This window comes from Zerene cesonia, chromosome 5 (assembly GCF_012273895.1).
Source record: "Zerene cesonia ecotype Mississippi chromosome 5, Zerene_cesonia_1.1, whole genome shotgun sequence".
Taxonomy (NCBI): domain Eukaryota; kingdom Metazoa; phylum Arthropoda; class Insecta; order Lepidoptera; family Pieridae; genus Zerene; species Zerene cesonia.
This window is the reverse complement of record NC_052106.1, coordinates 7,129,081-7,136,005: the sequence shown is the minus strand read 5'-3', so window position 1 is coordinate 7,136,005 and position 6,925 is coordinate 7,129,081.

Genomic DNA, 6,925 nt, shown 5'->3' with positions numbered 1-6,925 from the left:
AGATTCGAAATTCAAATGTAATATTTTTTTATAATTAAGTGTAACAGTATTTATGGCCAGACTAAGTATATATATATTCCTCAAAAAATGGGCTATCTAACACTGAAAGAATTTTTCAAATTGGAACAGTAGTTCCTGAGATAAGTATGTTCAAACAAACAAACTCTTCAGCTTTATAATATTAGTATAGATTATATCCTCGGACCGACCAAGACTAAGTACCAGTTGCATCGACACATAATCGTCTATGGATTGCAGTTCCATAACTTCGCACTTTCTTCAAATATATGGAAACGGCGAATTTCTCATAAATCTACACGCCACATGTTTATTCAATTTTAAAAGCGTTTCTATCCTACTGAATATTAATTTGACATGACTTTGACTGAAAATTTTAAATTTTTTATTGTGATTTCGTTCATTGTTTCATTCGGTATATCTATTTACTTATCCTTGCCAGTCCTTTTTTCCTCTCGTCAATCCTTTCTTAATCCCTTTGCAATTTAAAGTCGGCAATCCATTTGTAGAGGCGTAAGCTCCGCAATCGACCTTACGCCTTTCCAAATGTTCATGGGCGGTGTTAGCAGTTCCATTGCCCACGCTGACATAAAAAAAATGTAGAAAGAGCTTAAATGCTATGAAGCCTAAAAGGAAAATGCTGTAGGTTCCTATATAATAAATGAAATCGGTTCTCATATATTCACATGCGTCTTCTGTTCCGTACCCACTTGTCGATTATGATATCTATAGGTAATGTTTAGGTTATCTTTTAAATAGTGTTCTCAAAGCCTAACAACTATGTAATTTGTGATGGTCAACGTCACGATTTAAATTTAAGTCTATTAGGCTGGTAAAAACTTTTTACAGTTTGAATCATGAGAATTAACATTTTTTTCCATTTATTTAATGGGAAGTGAAATTAAAATACTTTCATATATGATTACAAATTGTAAAAAACATTAACTTCTTATGATCCCAGGCGATATGTTCCTCTGCTACTTAAATTGTGTATTAATTTTAAATGATCCGTAGGTTTTTCTCGATTACTCCTGATCGTAACATACAATTTACATGGTAAGGAAACTAAGACGCAAATAAAAACAATTACTATGACAGATGATGTAGTTATGAAGATTAATTAAAATAGAACCATCTCGTATGTTTATTACCTATATTAAACAACTGTAGCAAATATTCTATAGTATAGTCTATACTCTATAGTATTATATTATCTGTGCTATAGTTAATGACTTCATTTGAATATTGCCATAATTTGTTCATGCTGCGGTTGATGCGAATAATACTTTTGAATGGTTTCCTGTAAGGCCAATTGTAATTACCAACCAACTTTAAAAAAAAAGGATCTTTCGAATGAGTGAACCGGTTTTTAGGAAAGGAAAATTAAAAATAGGATATTTTCTTTCTTTTTATTTGAAAGCTGATGCTTCCCGTGTGGTCAAACTCGACTTAGATTAATAATTCGTATAAATTAACAGATAAGACGTTATATGGCGCTGTATCGATCCTATTCTTAGATGGATCGCAAAATACTTACACTAGAACCTTCTATGTCTAATTACGGTAATATCCAGATTTAAATTTTCTCAAAAAAAAAACAATTTTATATTGGTAATCTAGTCTACTCTACTGTAGGTGTTGCTACCACGACTTTCTTTTGTATATGAGAATATTGATAGCATTATAGAATAGAAGTCAGAAGTTAATAAAAGACTACATTTAGTTTATTCAGCACATTATTATACATTCAATCGGAATATTCATATAAAAATAGGAAGTACTTTATTCTCACATTTTATTAAATCCGTGAAGTTTAATGGTTTTTCTTATTTCCACGTAGGTACACACAGTATGTGCATAAGTTTAGTGGACATCGTTTGACAGGCATAAGTTAAAAAATACCTTATTTTTGTTACTTACCTATACCTATTTATTTATTCTCTACGAGCTGACCCGGCGAACTTCGCAAAGCTAGAAAAAACATTTTTTTACACATTTTTCCCTATTTTTCTTACCCTTAAAAGATTCCTGGGACTGTTGTAAATATGCAAAACAAATATAAAATAATACAATAATATAATAATATCAAAATCGTCCAAGCCATTCTTAAGTATTAGAGAAACTTACCAACAGAAATTTTTATTTGTACAGAAGATATTTTTCTAATAAAAAAGTGTTGCTAACAATAAATATTAAAATTACTGATGATGAGAAGCAGCAATCTAATTAATTTGATTAAATCATTTCGATTACTTTTTTAAGTAAATTGAGTATTAGAACAGTATCTGTGGTAAAGTTAATTAGATCGTAAAATAAATTAACGTAAAATAATTAAAGGAGTCCCCGTCCCTACAATTGAATTGATGATGAGGATTTTAATAAAAAAATAGGCAGTCATACAGAAATGAAAATTGTCTTAGCAAAAAAATGCAGGATTTCCATGTATAATATTTGAAATTAATATGTCTAGTATTTATGTATATAAAATTCTAGTGTCACTATGTTAGTTACCATACTCCTCCGAACAGCTAGGCCGATTTTTAATAAATTTTGACGGGTAGGTCCCAGAATCGGCCGCCATCTATTTTTCATACCCCTAAATGATTAAGTACGGCAGGTATCTGTATCATGGTATCTGCCGGGTCAGCTAATAATTAACAATTTATTCTCCGACTATTCCATCCGTAAATGTTTACATTTTCTAATAACTATTCTATTGAATAATGTAATGGCTGGACTTGGGTTAAATAAAATGTAGGTAGGTATTGTGCATGTATGTGACGTTTCTAGTGTTTATCTTTTTCTTGTTATGACATTGATTTCTGTTTGTGTTGCTACAAAACATGATTTACTTCTTTTCTTTTATATAACACTAACACTACATTTTTTGTTTTTTTTTTATAGCGGGGAAATTTTACATAGATACCCACGACTCCCAAGGAAGAGGTCGTGGGATATGTCGGATTCCTACCGACCATGAAACCCCACTATGTTCCGTCGAGCCACATAAGTGAAGGGCCCACGGGTGCTGGTTAGAATTCCTCCGCGGCTCACACTTACACTACCTAACAGTATTTTGTGAACTATACGTGAAAATTGTTTTTACAAAGTACGTAATTATAAAGTACATAAATAATGTGTATGTTATTTATTCGACCCTGAAATTAAACGTTTCAGTGTTACTAGATTAATTAAATGAGGAAGGAAGTTCACTTAAAATCTGTCTTTAATTTTTTTAATAGTATTTCAATAAAAGTTTTACCTAATAATGTAGTTCCTATGAAATAGTTAGTATTTATTTTATTGTTATAATATGAGGTTAAAGAATAAAATATTTCAATTATATCATATCCTTAACTAAGCGCACGTAATACGGAGAGGTTCTATGCGATTAAGAAAAATATAATTATGTGTTAGTGCATATTACATTAAAACACAACGAAATAACAAAACACTTATTGTACAACAATCTTCATTCGGGCCTCGAATCAGAAAAAGAAAATACTAAAAGATATTTATTAATGATAAATTGCCCAAAAGAAAATACTAAAAGATATTTATTAATGATAAATTGCCCAAACTGTTTTAAGGGAAAACTATATACTTCCGTATTGTTTAAATTAGTATTTGTTAAGTTTTGAATATATAAATATACAACATGACGCTGCAATAACCACAAGGAGCGGTGCATCACCGATTATCATCAAAATCGCGCTACACGAATTCCTACTTGAATGAAGGCGCGGGTAGTGTATCAGTTAGCTGGATATGAACCAAGAGGTGAATCCCCATACCCCTATATGAAATGTACGGTCTACGTGTGTTGACTCGATAGCAACTGAATAATAATGTATAATTTAGTACTATTGTTTCGTTACGGATATTTCCTTGTATTAAGGTGTGAGACCAGGAAACTAGTTTATAAATCAATTTTTTCAATTGCCTGTTGAGACACATATGACATTGTGGATTTATGTAATACTAGCTGCGCCCTGCGGTTACACCCGCGTAAGTCCGTATCCCGTAGGAATGTCGGGATAAAATGTAGCCTATATGTTATTCCAGTTGTCCAGCTGCCTACGTACCAAATTTCATTGCAATCGGTTCAGTAGTTTTTGCGTGAAAGAGCAACTAACACACACACATCCTTACAAACTTTCGCATTTATAATATTAGTAGGAAGTAGGAAGTATAATGATAGTAGGATTATGACTGCCCGGTACCCTTTTATAGACAAAGTAAAAAGAAAACTAATACATTACAACTTAAGATACATATAGGATCATGACATGATATTTATAATTAACTAGCATACCCGGCCACGCGTTGCTGTGGTAGTAATAATAAAAAATATTAAGATTGCAAATTATTAGGCCAAATGCCTAAATGCCAAATTTCATCAAAATCGGTTGAATTAGTGAAGAGTTCATTGGAAACATACATCATGACACTGGATTTTTATATATTAAGATTAATTAATTCAACATGACCCAATTCTTTTTAGGCTTAAGGTCAGTTATTTACGAGGTTAGCTGGTTTCGATAACATAACCCATATAAACTTTTATAAAAATTTTTGGAAAAATTTAATCGCTACAACCAAAGATAATTCATTATACTTCTACAATAACTCAGTAGTTTTATGCATGTAATATTTTATAAGTTGTTATTACATATTGCCACTATTGGACGTCAAAAGCTTGGCTTATAAAATAAAAAATATAATCTTCATGCTATGTTAAGAATACTAATGACAACTACGTAGATAAACATCGATAATATATTCATAACGTACCCACCCTTTGTTAGTTTATCCACACATATAGGTGGGTACAATAAAATAACGCATATCTATATACGCAGTGTATATGTAGTTATACCACAGTATAGTAAGTACAAGTAGTTATACAATGTATATAAAGGTGTTATTAAAGGGGATTATTTTTGAATCGACTAGTGTGCATTTTCACTCATAAATAATTATATCGATGCAAAAAGTGTTAGGCATAGTGGGACTACGTACTTAGAATACAGAAAGAACTCTTTTTCCGTGTTTTTCCCTGTTCTCTCTGTATTCTGAGGCCATACAGTATCTACCTAGCTATTATTAAACGTATGACTCATCCATTCAAACTGAAACATTAAAAATTTATACACTCAATTAGATGTATTAGAAACGCTTTGATTCATCATAAATATATGATTATACCATTGGTTCGAAAAGCTCAACAGAGAAAAATGAAATTTTATTTCGCAACCTTATTTTTGGAGGTAATTAAAATTAGTATTACGTTATCAGTGCTATTACATAGATAACATAATACTATACTACTATTGTACTCTGTTATGCGATGTACAAATATGTGTACTTCCTATGGCGTTGAAAATAAACAACCGCAAAAGATAGAGTTTTGACAGGAAGTAATAAAGCGTGCAAATACTTGTTAAAATATTCTTATTGTATCCTTTAATTTACATCAGTATTTAACTATTTATTTCATTAGCAATAGATAAACACTTATTGTTTAAATGCCATATATTTTAACATCGACACTAATTTCCGTAAAGAATTTTTATTTTATTGCTATACTATTAATTAATTATAATTCCTTAAACGAATATTTATCATATTTATTGAAAAATGTAATTAATTTGTGTTTTGCGTGGGCTAATTTTACATATGAATGCAAATATAAATGTTTCTTTTAACGCTCCCTTACAGATTTAAACTTTCGAAGCATTTGATAAGAATTTCGTTTAGTTTCATAACCAGCTATTCAAACCTTCACGATTTAAACGGAATTTTATGATAAAGCCTATACACAATACCTAGCTCTAAATTTTAATTGGTACGAAGCATGAATAAATCCAACATAAAAGTTTTTGCAAAAAAAAAAACGGAACAATAACCTATTTACTTACCTACCTTCGTATACTATATTACGAACACGTACTATGCAAATGTTTCGATTATTTATAATATTCTACCATTATTAATAGGGGCCTGGGCCTGGGCTGAGATATTACTTACTTCAATCAATAAGCAGGTGCTCAACAGCGAAGTTGCAATCTATAAATACTGAATAAACTGTGCGCTTAACGGAAATGCAGATAAAAAAACAATACTCAGTATCGAGTATCGTTAACGTAACTGCGACTACAGTATCTACTTCATTTATTGCGAATTACCACTCAAGGATCCAGGCCAGGTTTACCTTTATTATCCTTGCTCTTTAATCAGTTTGAGATAATACAATAATAATTAACGGTATAAAAAGCGGCGGAGGTGGCACACTGATCACGAATAGGAAACTAGTCAGTAGTCAGTTGATTTGTAGACAATGGATTCCAAAGTTGGTGAGTACTCTAATATTAAAGATTCTTAAAGTGGCATTGGTGTGTTAAATATACAATAATGTGTTTAAAGATTTTAAGGTGATTATTTAACTATTTATGTGAAGTTCTTTGCAGTTTTGAAGCCCTATATAAAACGAACGAACTAGGTTGCTTAGCTGCGTTATTCATAAATTTATTTTTAATATAACTAGCAAGATTTCTATGAAATAAAGAATAAAGAACACAATTAAATCAGAACATCATTTAATTATGTTTTCTTTTTGTTTTAAAAAAATAAATATTATACATTTCATAATACGTAAGCACGCAATCATTTTTTTAAACGTTTATATTTTAATCTAGCTGTGCTCACAACATTGTTCACGCGTGCGTTAAAGTTATTCAAAATAAATTATAGCCTATATGTAGGCGAGGACAAATGTTTATATTACTAAAATGTTTCATCAAAATCCGTCCAGCAGTTTTAGTGTGAAAGCCGCGCAACAGACAAAAATTTCAAAAAAGTTTTTTTTTGCCTGCGATGACGGAATTTGTATATATATACATTGTAC